Source organism: Balaenoptera ricei, chromosome 18 (genome assembly GCF_028023285.1).
Source record: "Balaenoptera ricei isolate mBalRic1 chromosome 18, mBalRic1.hap2, whole genome shotgun sequence".
NCBI lineage: Eukaryota > Metazoa > Chordata > Mammalia > Artiodactyla > Balaenopteridae > Balaenoptera > Balaenoptera ricei.
In genome coordinates, this window is record NC_082656.1 from 6,837,025 (window position 1) to 6,852,365 (window position 15,341).

General features: G+C 48.0%; 1 long non-coding RNA gene across 1 annotated transcript in view; it reads left to right on the forward strand.

Annotated features, from left to right (window-relative positions):
- LOC132352391 (uncharacterized) overlaps window positions 1-15,341 on the forward strand; it is an 85,636-nt gene that overhangs the window by 49,534 nt on the left and 20,761 nt on the right. Inside the window, exon 3 of the long non-coding RNA XR_009498703.1 lies at window positions 7,296-7,382. This is a non-coding gene — a long non-coding RNA (uncharacterized LOC132352391). The remainder of the gene's footprint in view (window positions 1-7,295; window positions 7,383-15,341) is intronic.

Below are 15,341 nucleotides of genomic sequence, written 5' to 3' on the forward strand. Positions count from 1 at the left end.
CCAGTGGTTTACGGGGGTTGATGTGTAGCTCACGTTCCCAAGGCACACAAGGCAGAGGCCAGAGGGACAGCCTGGGAGGATGTATTGGGCTGGCCAGAAAGTTCGTTCGGGTTTGTCCCCACAGCTTATGGACACACCCGAACGAACTTTTTGGCCAACCCACTACACTCAGATACAGTCTAAGAATAGTACAGTACAGCTGCGATCTCATCCTCCTAGGCGCCTTCATTAATTCATTCCACTTGAGAAACACTGATTGTGTGCCTTCCGTGTGCAGGGCCTTGTTCAGGGTGCTAGGGGGCGCGCAGGTGAACAGACCCGGCGTGGATCCTGTTCTGGACCCAGGCGGTTGGCTTCCTTTCCTAATGCTGAGGAAGTGCCCTGGCAGGAGAATGCGTCTGTCTCCTCCCCGCCCCAGGTGTGTGGATACTGGGGTTCATTGCCGGCCCCAGCTCCCACGTTTGAACGCCGCATCTCCACCTTTGGTCTGCAGGGAGCCAGAGCTCCATCACCCCTGCGCCAAGCAGGCTTCTGGCCCCGGGCCTGGCCTTGCTCTTTCAGGCGTACGGCACCCTCTGTTGGTGACCCACACGTAATACCCTGGCCTTGAGCTGGGACACCGTGCAGCCCTGGTAGCCTTCTCTGCTCGTCTGAGCCACTGCTGAGTGCCAGGTCCTGTCCGAGGGGTTGAGGGTATAAAACTGTAAAGGCAAATTTTCCGTCTTCATCACAAGGTAAAGTTTCAGTCTTCTCACAGGTTTCAAGTTCAGCTCCGTTCCCCTGCATGAGGATCCCAATGCTGGTGGTGGATGGGGCCTGGGGTGCATTCCAGGTCCCATTATCTCTTTCAGAGGATGTGGCCTGAGGGTCCTCCCCTCAAGTGGGCCCTTCGTGGTTGTCCTGTGCGTCCTAGAGTTTCCCAACCTAACTGGGCAGATCTGTCCCCACTCTGACTCTGTGCTACATGTAGAATAATGGGCTTAATTACCCTGGGGGGACAAACTCCTATCCCCCAAACCTACCTGCACTGGAACTCCTCCCTTCCCTTCCCTAAATGGGAGCCTGCCGGCCATGGGCGTGAGCGAGGACGGCAGGTCCGGATCGGGATCCCCTGCCACCTTCCCTCCGGCCACCCACTGCTGCTGGGTGCCCCTGCTCATCCCCACCTTCAGGATGCTGGTCCCCCACCAATCCCTCCGTCGTCTAAAGGCAAGTGCGCACACCCTGACTCTCAGCGGTGACCGTGGGGAAACTCACACTCCTTTTCTTGCTCCAGCAAGTCTCAGAAAAATGCAGGCGTTGTGGCATGGGGCCCCCCAGAGGCCAGCAAGGGTTACCACATCCCCTCAAAGTGAAGACAGCCTCTCCTCAGAGGGACCAGCCTTTCTACTACAGAGTCTTTCTCGCCGGCAGAAACACAGGGCCCAAGATTTTTTCTGTCTTTCTCTTCCGGTATTTCTGCGGTTTAACTCTTTTTAAAAAATATTTTATTAGAGTATAGTTGATTTACAATGTTGTGTTAGTTTCAGGTGTCCAGCAAAGTGGATCAGTTATACATATGCATATATCCACTCTTTTTTAGATTCTTTTCCCGTGTAGGTTATTACAGAATATTGAGTAGAGTTCCCCGTGCTATTCAATAGGTTCTTGTTGATTATCTATTTCATACATAGTAGTGTGTATATATATATATATTTTTTTTCTTTTTAATTTGAAAGCTTTTTTTTTTTTTTTAATTTATGGCTGTATTGGGTCTTCGTTTCTGTGCGAGGGCTCTCTCTAGTTGCGGCAGGCGGGGGCCACTCTTCATCGCGGTGCACGGGCCTCTCACTATCGCGGCCTCTCTTGTGGAGCGCAGGCTCAGTAATTGTGGCTCACGGGCCTAGTCGCTCCGCGGCATGTGGGATCTTCCCAGACCAGGGCTCGAACCCGCGTCCCCTGCATTGGCAGGCAGATTCTCAACCACTGCGCCACCAGGGAAGCCCAGTAGTGTGTATATGTTAATCCCAATCTCCTAATTTATTCCTCCCTCCGTGCCGGTTTAACTCTTTTCAAGCTTTTGTTTCAATATAGCAGCTTGAATTCATATATTATACAATTCATATGTTATATATGAATATATATTCATATATTCATGTATATGAATATATACAGTGAATATTCATATATTCGTGTATATGAATATATACAATTCATATATTTATGTATTATATGAGTTATATATTATACAATTCATCCTGGAATTCATACATTATACAGTATATAATATATGAATTCATATGTAATATAATTCACCCATTTAAAGTGTATGATTCAGTGGTTTTAGTATATTCAGAGTCTTGTAACCATCACCACAATCAACTTTAGAACATTTTCCTCCCCCCAAAAAGAAACCCGTCACCCCCCATTAGCTGTCACTCCCCACTTCCCCCCGAACATGCCGAGCCCCTGGCAACTACAAATCTACTTTCTATCTCTGTGGATTTGCCTATTTTGGATAACTCGTGTTATTGGAATCACATAATATGTGGCCTTTTGTGTCTGCCTGGCTTCTATCACAAAACAAGCCTTTGCTCCTTATTTCATCTGCAATTTAATTAGACTGACAATATCGTCTATCAACCTAAACGGGACACTTGTGGAGTGAGAGGGGTGCTCTTGATGATTACCCTGCGACATCAGGCATGAACACGGGCCACCGCTAGTCAACCGGGCGAAGGCGTGGGCATCCTGCCTTCAGCTGAGAATGGTTGCACCTCACAGCCACTGTGAAGCCGCCTGCCTCCCCTTCCCTAAATCAAAATTCCCAAATCACCCTCAGCAACCTCGGGTCTCACCAGGAACTGAAGTTAATTTACTTCTAGAGTTGCTAATGCTCTGCGCACGGCTGAAGCATGCTCGTGACTTATGGGAGAAATAAGACTCATTTCCCCCAGAGATGAGAACTGGCAGTTGTATTTTTCATTTTGGAAGCATGAAATTTGACTGCACGGGGTGCAAACTGCAAAGGAAAGCAGGCGCAGAAAGCAGCGCTGTCATGACAGACATGAAAGGGATGGCATGAACTGTGGGCCTGCAGAACGAGCCTCTCGGAGGCTTAATTGGGTGGGTCACACGTCGCAGCTCTGAAAAGGGCAGCGTAACTATTCACTGTTGGGCTGTTAAAGGCACCTGGCTTGGTGTCATCTCTCGCTGCGCCTGTCCCTCCCAGGCTCTTTTATGTGCTCTCGGAAAATGTTTTCAGTGTTTGTAAGCAAATGAAAAACTTATTATTTTTAAATTATAAGTATCTGCTGGGTGGAGATAGAAGTTATGCCTTTTGGACAACAGCTTCTCACGGTCGCTGCTGACTCATGAGCACGAGGTACGGTTCAGTAGGAGATGTTTTTAACTATCGATGCCCACCCCTCAGCCCGCCTTGCTGCTGTAAGGCGTGCCCCCACGTGCAAGATGCTCTGCACCATGCTGACGGGGCTGCAAACAAAATATACTTAGGCTGCCCTGGAACGCTACACACAAAGACACAATTATATATAGTAACCAAGAAGTCATCTTCTCCAAATCTCTGGCTCCGATCATACCCCTGCCTCAGCCTCGAGCCTAAATTCTCTAAGGAACCGGGTGATGTTTCTGTGATTTGTTTGTGTTCTGAATTCACTACCCAGGCCAATTGAGGGCCACCTGTCACAGTGTGGCCAGGGATCAGCCCCTGTGGAAGCTGGTTTTGATTCCCGCTATTCAGATGCAGGGAACGTCCTTGGAGCCAGACGTTGCGTCTAGACGCTTCCCAGCCAAGGAGGACCCTCATACCAGTCCGGTTCTGGGCCCCAGATGCCCATGTGCTCCTCTGGTGTCCCAAGCAGCTTTTGTTTGTGTGTGTTTTGTGTCTGAGCTCATCCATCTGGCTCCCCTTCTGCCACCTTTTCTTCTGTTTACACCCACAATCTCAATTTGTCTTCCAGCTCTTTCCAAACCAATTATGCTATGGACAGATTTAGTCCATTTCTAGGCCAGATGCTCAAATACATCCTTTTCTGCATTAAAAATAATCGAAGTAGGCTCCCAGCCAGCCGCAGGATTTACAGACCCTTGAAATTCTAGGAGAAATCCTCAGAAATCTTTCTGATTCTGGCGCAATCCCCACATTCACTCAGCAGGGGGGAAAAAAGGCATTGATTTCATAGGAGCATGGAAAGCATCTTAAGTGTTGGTCACAGCACCCAGTCTCTCACAGTCAGAAGATCTGGCCTGGACCACCTGGTACATTTCTTTCCCGATGCGATGTTCCTCCCCAGTGAGGTCACGCACCGCTCCTGGGCAGGGCAAGCCGCTTCTCCCAGCATTTGTGTATCCATCCCCTCCAGCCGGGGAAGCTGGGGTTTCCTTGTCAGCACCATGCTCTCCACTTTGTTGCTTATTCGGGTGCTGTTTATACAGATACGTCATATTCTCTATGGGTGTCGCGTGTTTAAGCTAGGACCATCGTTTCTCACCTCATCTTAAAGCTCCAGGAAAGGGTTTGCTGATGAAATGGGTATGGTGTTCCAAGGAGAAAAAGCTCACGTCATCATGCCCAGGGGAGGAAACCAATTCCTTAGCTGGAGCCCAGCGGAGAGCTTGCAGAGCAGGTGATTGTGCCTCTGGGAAAAAACATACGATGCTGCGGGTTTCCTTGCTGACGGGAGAGCTGCCCACAGGCATATACCTCTTGGCCATCCATGTTTACACAGAGGCCTCCCTTGGCTTCCCGGGGAGAAAAGCCAGTGTCAGAACCCAGTGTGCGAAAGACTCCAACCTACTCCCAGGGGCCTCAATTAGGTGTCGTAGGTGAGGCCCAGGAATCTGCAGGTGAATTGGATGCAGGAGTTGCCAGCTGCAGAATCTGGCCATGCTGTACCATGGCCTCCCTGTATCCCCCAGGATGCTGAGCTCCAAACACAGGTGCTGTCATGCTGCCCGAAGGTCCAGTTGGGAGCCTCAAGGGTTAGAGCGGAGGGGGGACACATCATACCTGGGGGCCAGGTGGGGCACCCTGCGTGCAGCCCATGGGCACCGTGAAGAGCCCCTCATCAAACGTAAAGGCAGAGGAACGCTGTCCCAAGTCACCCCACAGGAGCCATGGGTCCAAGCGTCGGAGGAAAAGAGAGGGATCAAATGTCACCCACGACTGTCCCAACACCATAGGTTAACCCCCAAGGTCAAGGCTTCTCAAACAAAACCAGCTCTCATTTATAGATTGAGACTGACATTGCCACTAACTACGTTCTATACTATATGTATGAGCCGCTTGGTGTCATTTAATGAGCACTTACTCTGGGCCACAAGGTGGGGGGGTCCTTCCTGTGGGAGGAGATGGCATGTGAAGACCCTAAAGAGGATGGTGGTCCCCCCCCCGCCAACCCCACCATCGCTCCCTCCTCAAAGTGTGGTCCGAGGCCGGCAGCGTCAGCGTCACCTGGGGGGAGCATATTCGAAATGCAGGCTCTCAGGCCCCCAGCCCCTCTGAGTCAGAGTCTGCCTTCTCACCAGACCCCCAGGTGATTTGAAAGCGAGTTAGAAATTGAGAGACACCATTCCGCTCCTCCGAGGCCCCGCCAGCTGGGACCCACGGAGGCTCCTGTCTCCCCATCAGTGCTGCTTTTTCTGGTTTCTGTCTGAACAGATAAATGTGCCTCAGCCCATACTTTTTTTTTTTTCTTGTAAAGGCACAAGCCCAGATTCCTATTAATAAATGAATTCCAAGTGAGTGATTTCCAAAGCCAGAGGGGACATGGCATGGTTGAGCTCCGGGGGCGGGGGGGGCGGGGGGGAACGGGTGGCGACTGCAGCCAACGGCACCGTCCCTAGCAGCTCAGAAGGTGTTTTATAAACGGCCAAGTCTACCCCCTTATTAAACAGCCGCCCCCGAGCCCCCAGCCATAGAAACACAAGGCCTGCGTTTCCTGACGCTGTGGACCTGGATGGGGCCTCCTCTGCGGCGGGGAAGCCAGTGGCAACGGGAGCCTGCAGGGACCCGGCTCTGCCCCCTGCTCTGAACGCAGGCATGTTGGAGGCTGACGGGGGGTAGGTGCCCAGGATGGAGCCATCGGCCGAGCTGTGACGGGCCTCCAGTCTTCCAGACTGCTGCTCTGACACGCCATCCAGAATAAAGCAGGCTTGAGTTTTACCAGCCCCCTTGAGTGACAGTCAGATTAAGCGTGACCCGTTGGATGGAGTGCTCGTCACAGGCTGGCGGGGAGACGGCTTCCGCGCTGGCCTCAGAGCTGGAGCTGCTGTGCCTTAGCCGGCCGTCCACGGCGGCGGCATCCTCCCCACCTCCCACCTGTTCTACCAAAGAATCAAGGACCCTAGGGACCGGATTCCAAACACTTCCCTGTGGCCGGGGCCGCATTCATAAGTTCTAAGGAATGTCATCTAGTCCTGATACAGACTTGCTTGGTACGGGTTTCCTGTGGTTACTATAATCAATATTAGAATCAAGATTAGAAGTCATTGCTGGGAAGTGACGGCGAGGAAGGAGGCTTGTCAACGAGCCCGTCAGCGTCAGATGCAGAAACTGCTGCAAAGAAAAATTCTTTGCTGAGTCCTCAGCCTCAGAATGGTGACAATATTAACTCTCTCGCAAGGCTTTTTAGAGGAACAGAGGAGAAAACGTAAATGAAATTGCCTCGTGCATATTAGGTATATTAGGTAAATGCTTGTAGGATCTGGAACCTTCCTCTTTACCACTGAGTAGAACATGGAATAGGGAAAATCCATTTTGGAGTCAATCCCCAAGGCTCGGTTTCCGGCACACAACGTGGGTATCACTTGAAGGCGATTTGACGCAAAGGTATTAGTGTCATGGCGGAGCTGTGCTGCGTTTACAGGGGGCCCTGGTGCAAGGCAGAGGCTCAGCTCCCTCAGAGCCGCATCAGGAGACAGTGGAAACCCAAACACTATGGATTCTTTCCTGCCAGTGTTTTTTTTTTTAATTGGAGTATAGTTACTTTACAATGTTGTGTTAGTTTCTGTTGTACAACAAAGTGAATCAGCTATACGTATACATATATCCCCTCTTTTCTGGGTTTCCTTCCCATTTAGGTCACCACACAGAGCATTGAGGGGAGTTCCCTGTGCTATACGTAGGTTCTCATTAGTTATCTGTTTTATACATAGTTGTGTATATATGTCAATCCCAATCTCCCAATTCATCTCATCCCCCCCACCCCCCCCTTGGTATGTATACATTTGTTCTCTACATCTGTGTCTCTGTTTCTGCTTTGCAAATAAGTTCATCTGTATCATTTTTCTAGACTACTCAGCCATAAAAAGGAACGAAGTTGAGCCATTTGCAGAGACGTGGATGGACCTAGAGACCATCATGCAGAATGCAGAGTGAGGTAAGTCAGAAAGAGAAAAACAAATGCCGTAAAATACCGCTCATATGTGGAATCTGCCAGGCTTTTCTGGAACACCGAACCCCCTTGATCTGTCTGCCTTCCCACCTGTGGGCTCACATAAGCCAGTAGAGGGCAACCTTCCCCATGGGAGGTGTTTCCTAAGGCAGGGCCAGCTGTGTGGACAACTTGGGATTCTCCCGCGGGCAGGTTGGTACCACATCCTGTCAGCCAGGCCTGTTCTCCTGCTTTTTACGGGGAAGCAGCTGCCTTCTTGTGCCCACCCTCTCCAACAGTGTGTCATCACAGGCCACTCCTGGGCCGCTAGGTTCTGTGTGGTGGTCAGAGGCAACCAGCAGCCCCGCTCAAGAGAATTTAATTCTCACCGTGTGTATAAGGGCCAACTTAGTAATTTTGCAAGCATTGTTTAAGTATTTGGGAACGTTTTGTTCATTAGACAACCAAAGTGCTTAAAAAGAAAATTAAACATATTTTCGTTATAAAAGCACTATGAAATGTCCAAGGGAATTTAATTAGCCAAAAGTTCTAAAGTCCTTTTGTAAACAATTACTTGAATTTAAATAGATTTCTAAGTGAAATCATAAGATTTGTTAAGTTTGATTGAAAAGCTTGAGAAAACCTAGGTTTTACAATGCGTTACTTTAAAAAAAAAATTGAACACTGTATTAATTTTTAACACCAAAGTCGCCTGTTTTGGTACTCAAAGTCTCCTTTCAGCACCACAAAAAACATGCAACAGCAAAGGTGCATAGGAGAAACCAGGTGATGTGTTTCCCCAGGGAAACATGATTTTTCTTACCTGTTCTTCTGAGTCTTATTCTTTTCCCACTGGATCTGGTTTTGCCCTTTGAGGGAGAGAAGAAAAATGTGAATTCAGTGTGTTGTCAGAGACGGACGATTTCACACGCTGAGCTCTATTTTTCTGCTAGAAAGTAATTCCTTCCGCCCTATCTCCTCCTATTAAATGATCTTCCATCTTGATTCTGTCCCCCCGAGATATATCATCTACTTCTGGATCCCAAAGCTCTGTGACTTCTCTTCCAAACACCAGGCCCCTGACTCAGATACTAGCTGTCCCTAGGATGGGATGCTGTCATCTCGAATTCAGCACATCTCTGTGATCTCCAGTGCCTCCTTTTCCTTGTCACCCGGCTCAGAACCTCACGGCATCTTTAATGTCTTTGCCGTGGACCACTTTTACTTAATAAGTTCATTCGTTCTTAGAATTTCCTTACCACCGCCATTACCGTCAGAGGCCAAGTCCTTACTTCCAGACCACAAGAACTTTTTTTTGGAGGGAGGGGGATTTTTTTGGATTGATATATAATTCACATACCGTTGAAATTCACTTGCTTAAAGTATACAATTCTGTGTGTGGTTTTTACTATATCCTCAGATATGTACAAATATAACCACCACCCACCCCCAGAGCTTGTTCATCTTCCCCCAGGGAAATCCTGAACAATGACTTTTGAATGAGCCTTATTGCTGGTGGTCTTTGCACTTAATTAAATATACCTAGAGGTGGTTTGAGGGTTAAGCCGTGTTCGGTTCAAATGCCGAGAGCGCCATGTTGTCCTTAGCTGAGGTGACTGTGGTGTGGTGTCTCTGGGCTCCGAACCCCAGCAACACGACATACTATTTTTGTGGCCTTAATATTTCCTGTGCCCAGTTTTATCATCTGTAAAATAGGATAGCAATGGTACAGTACGAGAATAAGATAAACTGGCACGATGTGAGCCATCGATGAACATAAGTTGTTATTTTATACACTTCTGATCCAACCATATAACTTTAATGCATCTTCTTAGAATTTTAATTTTGAGATGACTGTAAATTCACATGCCATTGCAAGAAATCATACAGAGAGATTACTCAGTTTTCCCCAGTGATACCATCTTGAAAAACGATTTTCCAAATCACCACCAGAAAATTGACATTGATGCGGACAAGATACAGAGCATTTCTGCCATGACAAGGATCCTTCACGTTGCCCTTTCATAGCTCCCCACTCACTCCTTAGCCCCTGGAAATTCCGAATCTGCTCTCTGTTTTATCATTTCAATCACGTTAAGTCAATGCGATCATAGGGTAGTTGGGATTGACTTTCTTCACTCAGCACAATTCCCTTGAGTTCCATCCAAGTTGCTGTTTGTAGACACTGGATTCACTTTCATTGCCGAGTAGTGTCCTTCGGTGTGGATGGACCACATGTTGTTTGACCATCTGCCCACAGAAGGTTTCCAGATTTTCACCATGACAATAATGCGTATTTATTCAGACTTCAGTGCTGAGAAAGAACTCTTTCGTAGATCTCACCTGTTCCATACAATAGCTCTGGGAGACAGACCAGGCCGTGTTAGCCTCACTTTATAGTGAGAAAACGGATTTGCCCAGTGTCACATAGGTTGTGCATGACAGAGCTGGCCCTCAGATCACCCGAGTAAATACCCTGCGCTTTTTTTTTTCACCATATCACTCTGCTTCCTTTATAAACTCATTCATTCAGCAAATGTTTCCAGAGTGCCTGAGCTCCGGGAAGACAAAAATGACAAGACACTGTCCTTACAGAGCTTATGTTAGAGGGCAGTCAGAAATTCAAATAACAAAATAACAACCCAGAAAGGTAACGACTGTGATGCTGAAGGTGGGAAAAGAGAAGATGAGTTTGAATATGTGTTTGGGGGCAGCCTCACCAGGTCCCTGCACGTTGTGGGCATGGGAGCTGGTGACAGTATCATTCAGTTGAAGGCAGTGGTGTGTGTGTGCTGCTGTATAGAAGTTTCTGCTGAAGTTTCCCATGGAGTGTGACAGTTCCCTGAAGGTCATTGGCTGAGGACAGACGCAGGCTGGGACCAGATATTCTAATGTCTGTGACTATTCGAGTCCCAAAAATAAGCAGAGCCTTGTATGCAGAGACCCAGAGAAATACAACTTTCCTCCGGTGGCTTCTGCAAGAGGAGGAAAGACGTTCGCATTTGCCAAGAGACCCGGACCTCAGACCCTGGAGAAAAAGGGACCCTAAGGAAAGCACCCGGTCGACACAGGAAACGAGCCCCAGTGCTTCTCAGATCCACACCACGTCTCCAGGACCGCATATGGCAGTGGAATTCCGGCCACCGGTTTCAGAAACGACGCTGAGAGCAAGCCTGTCTTCACAGAGCTAGTCACCGTGTTGGGGAGACAGACCAACAGACACACGCGGCTTACACAGTGTGACGGGTGCCACCCCAGGGCCCACAGGGTGAGGGCTGAGGACATGTGACAGCCCAGCAGAATGGTCCTGCAGGGCAGACGGCCATTTGGAGGAACGTGGGAAGAGTTAAGAGCTAAGGCATGGCACCCGTTATCAAGTTTGTTGCCCACGGCTTCCCACCCTGTTCCTATCCGGGCAACATTAAAGAGAAAGCCAGCATCCTGGATTTCTCAGCTGGGCAGGACCCAGCTACTTTAGGTCACAGCCCTGCCCTCGGGGGGTTATTCTCCACAGTTATTGGCTGGCCTCTGAAGCATCCTTCGTCTGCTGCAAGAAAGGGCTCTTGTTTGCTGCTGAATAGCTTCGATAGCCTGCTTCCTGCCCACATCAGCTTGGAGGTCCAGAGGCTTCTTTTCGTTTTTGAACCATCTCCACCCCTTTAAGTTCAAACTGATGACGCAGCCATCAATTCAAACCTTATAAACATGGTATGGGTTTCCCCGGAATCATGAGGAATTTATAAAAGTCACACTCACAAATATTTTGAGATGGGGCCCTGTCCGGCTTGGGATTAGATTTAGGATGCTATAGGATAACACCCTTAAGAGTCTTAGAAGTCTTTTGACCAGCTGAGAGGTCTTGGAGACATGCCATTAAATATTCCTGAAATCGTAAAAGAGAACCACATCCTTGAGAGGACCCTTTTTTTTTTTTAAATTTATTTATTTATGGCTGCATTGGGTCTTCGTTGCTGCGCGCAGGCTTTCTCTAGTTGCGGCGAGCGGGGGCTACTCTTCGTTGCGGTGCGCGGGCTTCTCATTGTGGTGGCTTTTGTTGCAGAGCATGGGCTCTAGGCTCATGGGCTTCAGTAGTTGTGGCACACGGGCTCAGTAGTCGTGGCTCGCGGGCTCTAGAGCGCAGGCTCAGTAGTTGTGGCGCACGGGCTTAGTTGCTCCGAGACATGTGGGATCTTCCCGGACCAGGGCTCGAACCCGTGTCCCCTGCATTGGCAGGCGGATTCCTAACCACTGGGCCACCAGGCAAGTCCGAGAGGAACTTTTACCTTAAGGCCGTCTTACTCTGAGAATAATTTGCCTTCTGGAAAGGCTGGAAGTGTGAAGCAGTTTAATTTTGAACCCAGAAAATCCTGGCTTCTTTGTATATTCTATAAATTATGTTTGAAAACTGAAAAATTCTTCTAGTTCATTTCTCTTTATCTGTCCCTTATCTGCTGAAAGAAATCAGTTGACACTTTCAACCTTCTGCCCAAAACTTCCTTAGCCAAATCCGCTATCCATTAGCTGTGGATGGTTTTATTTTCCACATTTCCACATTTGTCACAGTTGAACAGGTGACAGCTTTGCTAAACTCTCCACCACTACATCACACGGATTTTTTTTCCTCCAGCTTCCAGTAACAATTTCCTCGCTGCTTTTACAGGCCCGATAACGATCTTCCTGAAACTCTTTTAAGCCGTGGCACAGGCTTAAAGCCAATGCCGTACGGTTTACGTTTTTAAACGTCAACACCGCATTCCTGGTACCAATTTCCATTCTGGTTATCTGTCGCTGTGTAGCACACCACCCGAAAACGTAGTGCCTTAAAACAGCAATATTTTCTTATCTTTCACTGTGCTGTGGGTTGACTGGTCACAGATGAGCGGTGCACACGGGGGTCTTTCATGTGATCGCAGGCAGATGTTGCTGGGGGGCTAACGTCGAGGATGTGAGACCAGAGAAAAAGGTCAGGGTTAGACTGTGAAAGATCAGTGTGCCTGGTTAAGGAATTTTAACTTTAAAACATAGTCAGTAGGGATTCCTGGAAGAATTCTGAGCAAGAAAGTGAGGTTATTAGCCCTTTCACAAGAAAATAATGAGAAGCCGAGTGGGAGTGGGGTGAGGGAGAGGCCGGAGAGGCGCAGGTTGTTAGAAGGCCTGGGGGTGGGCAGAGGCAGTGGGGTGGGGGGAGAGAGCTGAAGTTTAAGGGCAAAAAGTGATGTCCAGGCTCATCTGCTTCTCTCCATCAGTCCTGGCAGCTTCTACTGGAGGCTGCACCCAGGTCGTTCTCCTCTTCAAGCCTCTAGGAGTGTGCTCAGGATGGAGAGTGGTTTAAGGCTATTCGGAAAATTGTCAGGAATTAGGTTTGAATAACCATAATAGAGTTTTGTTTTCTTCCTAAGTCTTCCAGAGGGCACTTTCTGGGGCTCAAAGACCATGCTACCCCCGTGTCCTTGTCATGGGCCGAACTTAACTCATGCCCTCTGCCGTCATCTCACTTGGCAGCTTGATTCCAACTTTTGACGATGCTTTCCTCCCTGAGATACTCTCTTCCTTCCATGCCGTGTCCAAGACACCCCATTCTCCTTTTTCTTCTACCTCCCTGCCTGCTTCTTTCCTGTCTCTCTACGGATGTAGCATCCTCTACTTGGCTGTTCCACGTCGGAGCTCCTCAAGCTCAGCCCTGGGCTCTCCTAACCCTTGTCTTGGAAACTTGACTCTGAACTCAAACGACTTCCAGTACTTCTTTGCTCTCATGACTCTTGTAACAGTTAGGATTGGGTTTGACTATAGATGAGAGAAAACTCCAAGTATCAGTAGCCTAAATGCTATAAAAGTATTTCTTTTCAGGGATCTAGTCTTCTTGTCGCTCTGCCATCCTCAACCTAGGACTTTTACCTCATGGTCCAAGATGACTTCTTGGGTTCCAGCCATCACAACCACATTTCTGTCAGCAGGCAGGAATAAGTCAGGAGGAAGGACACACCCTTTCCTTTAAGGATACTTGACAGAAGTCATACCTGGCACTGCTTATATTTCATTGGTTAAAATTTAGTCAGGTGACCACCCTGGCTCAAGGGAGGTTTGGAAATGTATGGCCAGCTAAAAATTAGATGTTCTAAAACTAAAGAAGAAGGAGTAAGTGGATGGACAGCAGGTTCCAGCTAGTCTTTGCTACATCTCCCAGAAACACACCTCCAGGGCGGACTTCTCTATAGCCCCTGCCACTTTGGTACTCAAAGACATCTCAGAACCAAATATCCAAGACTGAACTCATGATCTCTCTCAAATTTGTTCCACTTCTGGTATTTCCTTTCTCGGTGAAGGGCACCACAATCTCTCCAGCTGTGCAAGCCAGAAACCTAGGCGCCATCCCTGGCTCCTAAGATAGATAGCACTAATCGTTCCCAATTCATCCTTGCCGTGGCTTCCCTGGGCAGAGTCTGATTCCCTGGCCCACTGTCTTTGGGCTTTGCCATTTGGCATCCTGGGGCTGATGCTATATGAGCAGGCACTTATTAGGCTGTGTCCAGCCAGAGGCTTGAAATGTGCTTCTGTGTTTTGGCTTGGCCTCTTGCCCGTCTGCCATCCGCCGTGGAAGAGCTTGCCCCCAGGAAACTGCAGATTCTAGAATGAGAAATACATGGATTACCTACAACCCGAAGCAGAAACGCCCCCAACCAACCTGCAGACCTATAACAAGAAAAAGAAATGAGTATTGTAACCACGGAGAATTTGGGGTTGTTTGTTATCCAACATTACAGTGGAAACCACTGTAACTGTCGGTTATACTACAGTGGAAACCTAATTAGTATAATTATCTTGTACTTACATATCTGCTCCTCCATTTAGTCTTGTCAATTTATCTCAGTAATATCTCTGGAATCTCATCACATCTCTCCAGCTCCAGGGCCACCATTATCTTAGCCCAAGCTATGGCCACTTTGCCTGGACCACTGCAAAGCCTCCCGCCTGGTCCCACACCTCTGCTCTGGCCCCTTGGCATACAGCTCTCCACCCTGCAGCCAGACGCCCTTTGAAAAAGGCCAATCTTATTTATTTATTTATTTGCTTGTTTGTTTGCTTTTGGTCACGCCTTGCGGCTTGCGGGATCTTAATTCCCTGACCAGGGATCAAACCTGGGCCCACGGTAGTGAAAGTGCCTTGTCCTAACCACTGGACCGCCAGGGAGTTCCCTCCAATCTCATTTTAAAGAGGGATGGGTCTCTCCACTTTCTTGTCCCAGGCGATTCTTTTATTCTCGTTCATTTACAGATAACGGGGGGTTTCCTTATCCACGGGGCCACTGTTCCCCACTGGGGCATATCCAGGTTACTACTTCACCATTATCTCTTGGGGGGAGAACGTCTTTAAAATTTATTTTATTGAAGTATAGTTGATTTACAATGTTGTGTTAATTTCTTCTGTACAGCAAAGTGATTCAGTTATACATATATATGTGTGTGTGTGTATATATATATATATATATATATATATATATATATATATATACACACACATTCTTTTTCACAGTCTTTTCCATTATGGTTTATAACAGGATGTTGGATATAGTTCCCTGTGCTCCACAGTAGGACCTTGTTGTGTTTCCATCCTGTATATAATAGTTTGCATCTGTGAAGCCCAAACTCCCACTCCATCCCTCCCCCACCCCCCTCCCCCTTGGCAACCACAAGTCTGTTCTCTATGTCTGTGAGTCTGTTTCTGATTCATAGGTAAGTTCATTTGTGTCATATTTTAGATTCCACATATAAGTGATACAGTATGGTTTTTGTCTTTGTCTGACTTATTTCACTTCGTATGATAATCTCTAGGTCCATCCATGTTGCTACAAATGGCATTATTGCATTCTTTTTTATGGCTGAGTAATATTCCATTGTATATATGTGCCACATCTTCTTTATCCATTCATCTGTCGATGGACATTTAGGTTGCTTCCATGTCTTGGCT